Source organism: Passer domesticus, chromosome 3 (genome assembly GCF_036417665.1).
Source record: "Passer domesticus isolate bPasDom1 chromosome 3, bPasDom1.hap1, whole genome shotgun sequence".
Lineage (NCBI taxonomy): Eukaryota > Metazoa > Chordata > Aves > Passeriformes > Passeridae > Passer > Passer domesticus.
The window spans coordinates 23,248,083-23,261,525 of NC_087476.1; positions in this window are offsets into that span (position 1 = coordinate 23,248,083).

A 13,443-nucleotide genomic window follows, 5' to 3' on the forward strand; every position below is an offset into this window, starting at 1 on the left:
TCTCTGGAAACAGTAGCCACTCTCATCGCTTGCAAGTGGCTGCACCTCCTCTCTTTCTACCAATGGAATAATTTTTTCTGCTGATTTCAAGTAGCCTTAATCTGACCCCCCTTCTCTTTTCCCTCTGGTGCCAATTACTCCAATCATTTTTGTAATGATCTCTGCAGGAAAACATGCCAACTAGGAAAACAATGATGCTTCCAACTGTTTTCCCCCCATGATTCTAACACAAGCAGGTATTCTTTCTACTCTAGTTCCTGGCCTGAGCTGTGCTTGCCAATGTTAGCATTGACATTAGCACTTGCTAGACCATATGAGACATTCACCTAGGAAGTATCTGAGAGAACCGGAGCTCGTTTGAATTGAAAACACCACTTCTTCACTATTATTTGAAATAACACTTAATCATTTGCAAACCTATGGTCTAATTGAACTCAGTGAAAGTTTTCTCATTGCAAGAAATAGGTCAGGCCCAATAGCCACTCCTTATGAAGTTTATTTATATAAGTATGTACTATCTAAAGCATATTTCTCTTATGTTTTCTTCCAAGTTCTTGCACAGACTTTTTTTATTGAAGGATTTTACTTTATTATCTGTAGGTCCTTCTGTTTCCTTTGGGGAACTACATTTATTCTGTCTTTGTTGTCTATTTAATTTTTGTTTGAGATTCATAAAAATCCTCAGACTGAGATTTTTCCTTTAAATATTGTATTTTGAGTCACTTCAGTATCTATCTCAGCCATGAAAATTAACATGCACAGAAATATTTGAAATATTTGTCACTATGTGACTGAATCTTTTCAGGACTATGGCATTTGCTTAGTGTAGTCTTTATTAAAGCCAGACAGATCGAAACATACACATTAGGCAGGTCAAGCTGAATTAGAGCTAAATTTCTTCTGCTTCCTTTGCTTCATGGATTAATTTTTCCCTCAAATTCATGTGTTCCAAGGAATCCTTAGATTGCAGGAACTCATATGTTTTGTGCTGAGCTATCTAAGTATTTATCTGCCAGGAGAACCTTTGGGACAGACTTGAAAATATGCTTGCCCTCCCTGTTTGGCAGAGAAATTGATCTGTACTCCTTGATGTCTGTTGACTTTTCCGCTCCTGGTCTAATGCATTCCTCCAATTTACACTACATTTTGAAAGTATGTGAAAGAATGACCTGTTGACCACTTTTAAAAATAACTTCAAAGCTTGTAGCATTAAAGGGTCAGTATCTATCCTAGGTATCCTTGGTGCTGACACTGCATTTGACTTTATTATACCCTTGTATACTGCTTTCATGTGTCTTCTGTGGCACAACAACCAGCACCTGGTTCAGAATGTGTAGACCCTCAAAAGGTGTAGCTTTCAACTCCTAACATGACTGAGAAAATGAGGGGCAATAATGGACAAGATGTTAAGGTGAATCATACCTTCTTTCCTTCATCTAGACATTTTCCTCTTAGGATTTGCACTTGTCTCCTTCCTGGATATGAGATCAGGGAAGAATGCTCGTCAACTATGGAATGGTTGCTCTCTGTGACCAAAAAGCAGATTGTTACAGGACCCTCAGGAAAAGGCTCTGATACCAAACCTATGGGATTAGAGAACTGCAGAGGATTTGAAAAAGGGTTACACTTCCCTCTCAAGACTGGTCATACCTAAGCAAAGTACATTTACACATGTAGAAGTTGCTGAATATCCAACAATGGTGTTGGACAGCAGAAAGTTACTAGAAAAAGCACAAGGAAAAGCTTTTTAGCAAGTAAATTATAAATGGAAACTTGAAAATTTGGCTTAGCTGAACTTGGTTGTAAACTGCATTCACTTTTGGCAGAAAAAAACAAAGGAGAAAAAAAATTGTGACTGTTGAAACATTTATTTTTGATACTTTAACTTACACACTTAGGTGTGTAAGTGTGTTGAAAATTATATACCAATATTTAATTCTAATAAGAGGATAAATGACATAAATATCAATTGGTTCATGTGGAACCTGACTAAAAATTTGTTTACCACAAAGAAACAGCAAAGAAGAAAAGAAAGGCTTTATTTCTGCAATCAAATCTAAAGAATTAAAAGGGGAGGTTAACCTCAAGCAATTTTAGTTTTTTCAGTCAGTCATGGTATTGAAAAATCAGTTATTCCAATCAGTTTATTTGCTAATGTTCTGAGAACTTTCTACCTGTCGGTTGCTTTTCATGTGAAAACTGCAACATTGATTTTAATTTCTAAATCACTCAATGAGAGATTTTTCCCTCTTTTCATGCTGTCAGCTTGAGTCCCATTGCTGTCATTATAATGAAAACTTGATCCTTTGCTCTCTTTGCAGAATATATGTGATGCAAAATAGAAGTCCCTTTTTATTTTTTCTTTCCTTTAGGATCCTTCATTCATTGGCATCCCAAACCACTTGTTTCTTGACCTTCAAGGCATGTGTCAGATCTTGCCTGTTTAAATGAAGGATGGCATGGACATAAGGCATACGAGGATTAGATTTGTGTGAACAGGCAATATAAAAAGAAGCTTTAAGACTTATTTGGTTTTTATCTCTTTTTTTTTAAAAAAAGGTATGTGCAAAGAAATTTGCACAGTTCTAATTTTTTGCTTTATACTATTGCTTTATGTTTTCTTTTTATTTCTTGGAATTACTATTTTTATCAAAGAATCTAGGCAAAAATACAAGCTGATGAAAAGTGAATTCTAAAAGTATCTAAGAGCACTGATCAAAAAGTAATAAAAAAACCCCTTATATCTGGAGCAGTTCAGCAGTTCCAGTAAATATTTTGCTTGGATGCATGAGGTCTTGAAGCTGCTCTCCATGAAAGAATGGTGGAGCTTCAGGAAGACCATCAAACTAAGATGACTGAATTTTGAAATGTGTTACATGACTCCTTTCCTGAGGGATAACTGGGAAAAACCCCAGAACAGCAGTGCAAACAGGACAGCCATTGGTGCAGATACTGAGGACCAAACTTGCTCCAACTGAAGACACTTGCCATGTAAAGAAAGACTGTCTGTAAAGACGTTGATTCACCACAGAACAGACCAAGAAATAGATGAAACATAGAGTAGTTAAGTAGAAAACCCTATTTTTATTCCTTTTTTTCCATCCTTCCTCTATTTTAGGGTCCAAAGAAAGAAAAAGCATTATTTTTCAGTCTACAGTGCTGTAATTAGCTGTATCCTATGACATGATTCCAGTCAACAGTTTGCCTGTAGATTTAGATGCGCTAAGAAACAAGCCTAATTTCCAGCAGTGCTGAGTAGCCATAGTTCCTGTGGAGAGCCTGAGGTGACATATTTTGTGGCTGTAAAACAGGCCAGAAAAGGACAAGGTATAAATGGAATGTATTGCTCACCTTTCACTGCCTGATGGCTACCTCAGAGTGTGAGGTTATTGATGTTGTCTTATCAGAAACTTAAGGAGATCACATAATTTATTTATGCTTCAGTAAACAATTCTTAAACCCATCTTGAAAATAACTGCAAAACTGTGGATTTAGCCTCCTTTAATTTTTGAGGAAAATGAGTGTAATTTTGAAAGTTTGATTAAGGTTACCTAGGTACTTTAAAAAGGACTAATTTTTTTTCCTTCCATCCTTATGTCAGTGTTTTGCTGAATGTATTGTAGACTCGGAACTTAAAGACAGGTGTTTGAAGTTTCTCCTCTGATCATATACAAGAATTAAGTACATTTTAGGACAGATATGTCCTCTCAGTTAAATGAATGTGAATTGATTTGAGTAGTATTGCAAGATAGTACTGGTTGTACTGTAAATGAAAGGAGAATTTGTAAGTTTTGCACAAAATGGAGTTCTGAATTGTATGTTATCAGTGGCTAAGGACCTGAAATGGTCCATTTCTCAGTTTTATATCTGTAATCTTACAGATGATGTTCAGAAACATTATTAAATAAATGAAATTTTATTAACCCAGTTACAAAAACTAAGAATATGAATAATTTTAATGAGGTTGAGGGAAAATGTGGCATTGCTGCATATTCAGTAATTCTATTTTTCCTATTGAAAGTACATAGATTATGGGAAGAAGAACATTCAGAGCAGATCACATAACAGGTATGCATAATCATAGAATGTATGATCTGAGAATGGTTTAGGAAGAGACCTTAACAAAGCCTCTGACACAGGCAGGGATAATTTCCCGTAGATAAGGTTGCTCAAGTCCCATTCAACCTCACCTTGAACCTTTCCAGGGATGGGGTATCCATATCTAAGAGGATAAAAGGAATAGAATATACAACAGAATACAAATGTTCAAACAGCTCTATGGAGAGATAATCTGTGTAATGACATTCAGGATATTTAATTTAGATGTTTTTCCTTTTCCAAATAGATTTAACTTTCCTCTGTAGGCAATATTTCTGCTACTGATAACCATGGAAGTACATCCGCAACTATTTTGATTATTATATTGATTGTGGCTGTAATTGTAATAGTGAGGGACAGATAGAGCAAAATAAACTTACGGTAAGGCTTTCTTAAGATAAAGGAATATTCTTGTAGTGTTGTGTTTGGTGTTCTGACTACATTAAAAATAATTTTTAAAAATTGAAAGGAAAATAACAGTTTGGGATGTTTTAAAGCTTTTAATTTTGGGTACTCTATTACAAAAATTGTTAATTTAAATTTCTTGATTTTGGTGGGGCTCTTTTTCTTTCATTTTCTCCTTTGTTTGGTCTGAGGAAATAGGTATGTATATTCTTCAACACACCTAGCCTTTGCATAAACAATCATTTTTAAAATATAACTCAATCACATTCACTTAGAGAAGGTGAATAATTGTGGAATCTCCAAAGTAAATCTTAAGTGAAAAGTAGGGGAAAAAAGATTAAAAAAATACAGATTATATGATTTTCTGTTTCCATGAACTACACGTGTGTGTGTGTGTGTGTGTCTGTGTGTGTGTGTGTGGTTGTGTTTGTGTGTGTGCAGAGGAACTCACTGAATGGGATGTGACACCCAACCAATGGATCCTTAGCTTACCAATCTCGAGTGAGAACAGTCTGAAATTTGGGAAATGTTCAAGACCATGATCAAAGCCATGGTGAAAAATGTCAAATGATGTGGTGAAAAGGCTGAATCTCTTCCTCTGAACTCTTTTTGAAGCAGGAAAATGTTATTTGAAGGTTGTACCCAGGTTTAGACATTGATCAAAGGAAGGATCAGAGGCAATCTCATGGATTCTGCCTTCTTTGCGCAGTTACTTCACCTTTCTTTCCGGAGTATTAACTCTGTCCAGTCAGGGAGTCTAGCACAGAGAGTCACACACAGAATGGCTGGTGTTTGAAGGTACAACTGGGGATCAGCTAATCCAGCTTTCCTGCTCAAGCAGGGACACCTAGAGCTGGTTGCCCAGGACCACGTCCAATTTGGTTTAGAATATCTCCAAATATGGAGACTCCGTAAAATATCTAGGCTATTTCTGCTAGCAATCAGTCAACTTCAAAGTAAAGAAAGTGTTTCCTGGTGTTCAGACAGGACCTTCTGTATCTTGGTTTGTACCCATTCCCTCTTGTCATACGACTGGACACCAATGAACACAGTCTGGCTTTGTCTGCCTTTTCCCTTCAGAAGGGTGAAATTCCCCATGAGTCTTCTCTTGTCTAGGCTAAACAGTCATACTTTCCTTAGCCTTTCCTCATAAGAAATGTTCCAAAAGAGTACCAGGAAAAATATAATTTTTATCCAATTCTCTCTAATCCACCTTGTACCTTGCTGCTTGCATACAGATTTTCAGGCATGTCACTCTTTCTACATCAATTCTTTCAAAATATAAAACAGATTTTCTCTCAACTGAAGTTGTTGCAGAAGTGCTACTGACATCTATTCTAAGTACTTCATCTCTGTAACCTTTACCCTTTCATATAAAATCCCATTAAATTGTTCTTTCCTTTAGAAATTGTTCTGTTTCTGATGGATGACTTACAGGCCTGTGGATCTCTGCAAGGTGTTACTAGTCTCTAGGAAATGTGCTAGGATGATTCAACACTTACAGGGAGAGATTCTTTTCTTCCCCATGCCTCTTAACTCTGCCTTCCCAATACTTATAAGTCCCTAACATCTGAAAGACGCTGTCCATGTCATTCCCATCTAATCCTGAATCACTTGAATTCTCCTGTGACCTTTTACTGGACCAAACTGTGTTAGGTATGTTTCAGTCCTTTGGTCACAGTTTTTTTCCTGAGCACCTTCCCCAGAGTCTGCTTCTAAAAAATATGATTAAGTACCATGGTGTGGGCAGAATCAGTGAAGCCAGATGTTGTATCAAGACAAGAAAACATGAACAGTATACAGAATGAAGCTTAGAAGCTGAGAGACATTAAAGTTTATATTCCAGGGGCTGTGGGACAAGCAGAGCTCAGCTGGTCAGTTTCTAGGTTTCCTGGGAAACTAAGCACAACCCTCTCTAATTCTTGGGTGGATGAACTCTCATTTTGCCTTTGAAAATTTGAGCCTGTTATCTTTGCAATGTTTGGAAATTGCTAAAAGTGCTAAGCAATATTTTGTTTTTCAGCTGTGGCTCTTTCTGAGGACACGTCACTCAGAGAGCTCGACGTGCTCTGTTCTTAAGATCTGGTGTGTTATTTTGTTCAACTTAGTTTGCTGGAAATATCATGCTGCATTATGCTATGTTAATATTTTAAGGGTTTTGAGACTCCTGATGCTGTGTACCAAATATGAAAACATCTATTAATTTCTTATGGCCTGTGAGTTTTGAATTGTTTTGGTTTCTTTTTCTGTATATTACTATGGTCTCTAAAAGGTAAACATATATAAGCAAGGATCACTTCTGATTAGCATCATCCTAACTGAACTCAGCCTACCAGTCTTCCAAAGTCTATTTATAATTTGTTTTAACATAGTACCATGGTTGTGGACATAATTTTTCCTGGAATCTATGTCCTTTAAAACATCAGCATTAGATAACAACTGTAATGGCTGCCAATCCTTCTAGTGTGATCCAGTGCACTTTGGAGGATCTGTATAATAATAATTATGTCTGTAAGCATATCCAACTACTAGCCTGTAAGTCAGCGTGGCAACATTTTCATGGATGACAGTTCATTTAATTCAAAGTACCAGAAATTATTTTAATATAATTAAAAAAGAGAATATTTGCACCAAGATAAATTAACATCACGTTCCTCATGCCTATGGACTACTTAGTGGAAGAAGGAAAATGAGACTGTTCTTTAATTTTTGCATTCCTTGTTCTCTTCAGATTGCTGGAACAACTAGCTCTGTCTGAATTTAAGGATGGTCTCATTTTATATTCTGACCAGTTCAGTAGCTTGTATTGCTCTTCCTGTCTGTAGCAAGTGATGCTTCTATCAGAAGCAAGTTCCAAGCTCCAAACAGCACTGTCTCCTGTTTTATGGTGCCTTATTGACAGCCTGCATTTTTGGGCTGGCCTCAAATAGTTTTAGTGTCATCATTATAACACTCATATTTCTGTGCTTATCAGAATTGCTAGGATTATATTGTGTCTGGCTCCACAGTCCATCTGGAATCAAATTGGTCATTGATCTAATATTGCAGTTTATCAGTGTTGCTTGAATTACATTGCAGATGACTCTGTGTACCAGCTGGAATTGAATTGGTCATTAATCTAATAACATCATTGCAAATGTGGCAGTTGAATGGTTGTGTCCTTATGCAGTTTCTGTGCACTAGATATCATTACATTTGCTAGCCAAAATGCAGTTACCTTTCTTGATGAAGATTCCTGCTCAATCACTGCTTTTATTTTCCTTTTTTCTTTCATTTCAGAAATCACTTTAGGACAAAAAGTGGTTTTGATTCAAAACCTTAAGGTCATGGCTGAAAGACAAGACATTGTTCTACTCCTTTCCATGTTATTTTCCAGTGTAATGATCAGACTGAGAAAACTGCTTTGTATCATCTAATATTCATCAAAAGTTACCCACTGCAGTAAAACTTTAAAACTTGCTGTCAGGGGAAAGGGGTATGCATTTTTAGAAAGCTGTTAATTCCACTTGTCTTTGCTTGAGATTGAAATGATTCAGCCAGTAAAGAAACTTGTTTTTCCACTAATTACAGATGGACAGTTAGAGTATGTCTAATTTTTATGTAACTAAAATTTGATGTGACAAATTCTATGTTCTGTTTCCATGGTTCCTTTCATTTAGCCTATGTGTTTATTATAAATCCTCAACTGTTTTTTTTTTTTTGTTGCTCTTGCTGGACAATATAGTCTGCTCTACTCTAGAAAAGCATTCTCTATTGCTCAATAATACTTTCCACCACCTGAAGGTTCTTGTGCCACAAGGGAAAAATATTTCTTAAAACCCAGATATTTTAGAGAGTTATCCAATGGACATCATGGTTCTAAGATTTGTACTATAGCTACACTGTCTTGTACATTTAAGTTTCAAATAAAATCTTCCATCTCTGCAGTGTTTTTCTGTCTGTGATCAGTTGTTATCCAATACCTGGATACCATAAACTGTTTCAGTATCTTCTTCAGTATTTCAGCGAACAGTTTCTGTTGTTTTTCTACCTCAACCCCACGCCTCCCATAAGGGAGTTTTACCTTAATTTCTCTCTTATTTATTCACTGCATTGAATTTGGGCATGGCATTCTCCATACAAATGTGGCTTCTCTTAAAGCTCAGGTTATGAATGTATCTCTGCCTTATCTGTGTGCTTGTCTTTACATCCTGTTGAGGCTATAAGTACAAGGTCTGCCATGCTCCTAAATCTGAACTAGTGCCTTTTCAAGACAAAGCATTGGAGAACAATCTAAAATGCAGCTGCCTTTGCAGCCATGTTCACATATTTTATGTGTCCTCTGTCCTCCAAGAGCCCTCTGGTACATCCTTTCTTGTGTAAGCAAAGACTCTAGCTGTCTGCTCTGTGCGAGAGAGAATGGAAACACAGGTCTAGTAACCTCTTGAACCACTACAAGAATATTCATGAGGCGAGAATATACCACATAAAACTAAGGCTGAACATGGATTTATCCTGCATAGTTTCTTTTTAGAAACAAATCCTTATCAAAATGACATTATATAGTCAATTAGTCCAGTGGACTAGAATTTGGTTTTTCAAATGAAATGGCAGTTCTGTCTCCTTTAATTTTTAAGTGCATAATTTCTCCTAAGAAAGAAAATCCACAAAGAAGAAAGAAAACAAAAGGAAAGTTTTCTCCTCCATCTTGGTAAAGAAATAAGACCTTTTTTTGCATATCAGGACAATTTTTTCCATCACCTCAGTATCTTTGCCATCCCTGTCCCCAGCTGACAAAACAGCGTCTTTTGAGAGTGATACTGAATCTTTAAAAACATCTGTTTTTGTAAAAAATAAAAGTGGCATCTATTAATTTTAATTCTTTACATTTTAATATATCTTTCTGTAGATTTTTTGTTTGTTGCGGTTTTCAGGAGAAAGGTTCTAATTAATAATAGATCACACTGATTTCCCCTTCTTCTTCAAGTAGTGCCCTAACCTCTCTGTAAGTGTATTATTGGCTAGTATAAAGTTTCAGTACTAGCCAAACAGAAAGAAATATTTCTCTTGGTCTCTTACACCTCATCTGTTTTTATTTTTCTATTTCTTTTTCACTGTTCATTAAGTATTATTTATCTCTACTATGGGAAGCCTTCCCAGAACACCGATGGATATGGTAATAACTATTGGGAATCCACAGGGAAATAAAGGTAGAAATAAAACTGTTAATGTTTTCCATTTGACTTTTTTTGGTTGTTGTTTTTAAACACTGCCTTAAATTTGTCTTCAATGACAATATGCATTTTATACTGGAAGACTCAAACATGTGTTTTCAAATACAAGTGCTTCAGAGGGGTAAAGAGTATAGTTCCATCTATGTGTCTCAAAAGTAGTCCTCTTATAACAAAGTGGATAAATAAAACTTGAATTGATACAAAAAAATAGAAAAAATAGAGTCTGGCTAGAGTTTTTTTCCCTCAACTAGGAGCTGAGTTAACAGATGAGCTTGTGAAAATATGAGTACTACTGTGAAACAGTAAGAATGAAATACTGCTCCAATTATGGTAAAGTTAGAACTCTCAAAACCCACAATGATTTAAAGACATAAATTTTTAACCAAGTTGATAACTGTTCCAAAAATGAATATGGTCTAGTCTACACTGGGAGTTGGGAAAATGTATAATTTCTGATACATTTGGTCTTCTGTCACCAAAGATCATGCTGACAGCTGAAATTCTCTTGCAGTATCTGCAAATGACTCAGCACAGAGGTGGGAACTATCGCTTCTACTAAGTCAACAGAAAAAGAATATATCAACCTGGGTGTTTTGAGACATATCACTAGTTCATGAAGATTACTTTAAAGTACGGGTGTAAGCTGAGTCAAGACCCTTCTGAAAAATTAGGTGCATTTGTTTCTGACTACAGTTTTCTCATTCTGTGTTGCTGCAAATCACACTCTGCTCTGTAAAAGAGGACTGGAGAAGGACAGAGAGAAAAGCAGAAGAGTCAGGTTTGTCCATTTTCTATTGGAAACCTGAAGTGTAATCAGGGTTCCTGGAGAACTGCAATCGCTCCTCACCTGCCACCAACAGCAGAGTGCTCAGACACATGTCCGAATGAGAATCTTGATGCTTTCAGATGACCCTTCTACTTTGTTTGCCAGCTTCTCTATAGCATGTACCTGAAGATAAGAACGTAAGTCAGCAGAGTGACAACACAATGCAGGGTAACTCCAAAACAGGTTACTGTCTTTAGAAAGATCGATTTGAAAATTATACAAGCAATGCACTCCATGCAGTAGTGGAAAGAACTCCATTGAAATGGTGATGGAAGGGCCTTATGAAGCTGCAACCTCTCTGCAGGGCAAGGAGGACAATTTCCATGCTCCTCTTCCTTTATTAAGCCTTCCCTTGGCATATTTTGCTGCCACATTGTGCCATGTAGATACTAAAGTAAAATAGGCAAGACTATGCATGTCTGGAGATGTCTTTGAAAAGTAACTGGAAATGGGAATCTGCTTGCATATTCCTGACTTTAATGTTGCATGAAGTTGTGACTTAGACCATGGCCTAATATCTGGGACTTCATGCCTAGGACAATTCTTTATCAGAAAAATTTAAAGAAAAAAAATGTAAGAAAATTTATTCCCATTGCAATTCTTGGTTTGGTGTACCTCCCTGAAGTTCTTCTCTGAAGACAGCTATTTTGCTAAGAGAAGATTCCACAATGTTAAAGTGGAAGTGAAATGGTTTAAAGTGAAAACCATTCAAAACTGAAATAAATTAACATTGGCATAAGAACAGCTTGGAGAACAACAACAAACCAAACGAAAAAGAATTAAGGCAGCTGCTATGTGAATGGGGGACAAAAAAATCAAGAAATCCATTTGCAGAAGTAAAAGTATTAAAAGCAGAAAAACAATCAGACTAATGGAAAAAAATGTCAGATGAATGTGGTATTAGTGGAAGATGAGGATGTAATTCACAAGATGAAATTGTTAAGAGTGTGGATCAATATACATAAACCCTAGCATCACACAGTAGGCTAACCTCAAAATATTGAATATACCAAGACAAACAGGAAACTGTCCTAAAAACAACACAAAACAAAAGACAGAATTAGCAGAGCCAAAAGAGGATATTGTTAACAAGAAGAATTAGTGAAAAAAAAGCACTGCATTGTGAAAAGGAGTGAGTTTCAACAGATTTTTTTTCTCTTTTTTAGTTCATAATGCACAAATTTCAGCCTTTTGTTTTTTGATGAAAGCCCTTCAGGATCACAGAAAAGAACTATTTCCATGTCTCTGGTGTGACTATTACAAACTAGTAAACTGACAGCAACCTGTAATTTACTCTTAATTCTCTAACTCTCTGGGTAAAACACCCACAGGGTGAGGTAGGATGGCTGGAACACTGCTCCATACCCACAGCAGAGTCCTGTATCCTTGTCTTTGCTGTGGGGGCATGAGATTTCACAGGCAGGAAACAACAGACTGTGACAGTGAGCAAAAAGTCTCCACACCAGGCCATTTAGACAGGTCAGGAAGGCAAATAACAGTGGAAAATGATAATTGCATGAAGGAAACCTGTAATGAACCAACTTGCTTGTCACTCCAATTTTTAAGACACCATTTGTATCCTCTGATTGTTTCAATGGGTGATTTATCACAATGATTATGCCAGTTGCTGGCTTCAGGCCTGGACAAATGGGCACAAATCACAGGTTTAGTGTATGCTGGATTCATTTTCTTATCTATGTACAGAACAAATATGAAATCACACAAACTGAAGCAAGGAAAAAATCAAAGCTTGCAAAGTCCAGAATTAAATTAGTAGCATTGGAGAAGTCTGGTGAGTGATGCCCTTAAACCAAATCAGTGAAATAAATCTAAATCCCCGTTCTCATGTTCAATGCTCCTGTGTTTAGAGTAGCACTGGCACAAGGTGCTCGCAGTTGCTTTGGCTGATGTCACTAAAGGCTGTGAGTGCTCTGTGTACTGTCTGGCACCACTATGAACACAGTCCTTGCAACAAATTGATGCTGTGAGAACTTAATGATTTCTTTTCATGACCAGCAAAGCGCACCCCACTGTCACTATAGCAATAATTCACACTCCCCTCAATGTTCAAAACTTGCCCATCTAGGAGCCTCACCTCCCTGTGCATCTGTATGGTACAGCTATTCTGTGCATATACTTATTGCATATTATTTACATTTAAAGACTGACTTATAGAATATCCTGAATTGGAAGGGACCCATAAGAATCTTCGAGTCCAACTCCTATTGATTTTATTTATTGATGGAATTTGTTAGATTAAACTGAGGGGAAAAAATTAAGATAGAATGGAAATCTACTGAAGAATTAATGATCCTTCCATAACATTACACTGAATATTGTCCCTTTGGTGACTCACTTCCATTATTTACGTCTCCCTGCTTGATGATAAAGGTCTGTACAAAGCTTTTGCCTGTCATTTGGTTACATGAGACTGTAGGTCTAGTATTTCTTCCTCCATTGGAATATCTGACTGCTGTGTGCATTGAAAAATATTTGCTTTACTGAATTACTGTACAATATGTGTATCTCTTCCTAAAGTCCTAGTTTTGCTCTTAATTTTATGTTGTAGCACTTTATACCTGTGTATGATAAAACAAAGAAATAGATTGTCTAAGGAGTTCTAAATCATAGCTTCAATGCTTTCTCAGGTGGGAAACTCCAAAAAATATGTTCTTTCATGGTAAGCATGTATAGAAAAGAGAAGGTTCTAAAATGTGTTCTCTAGGATTTGAGTGGTAAATAAATTGAACACCAGTGTTTTGCCATATCAAACTTTATAAGAAGAATTAAAATATAAACAAACTTAAATGTAGTATGATGCCAAGTTAATTTTCCTTAAAGCAGTTCATAGTTCAGGTTCTGTGGGACGTTTTTATTCCTCTTTACTGAGAAAATACTTTG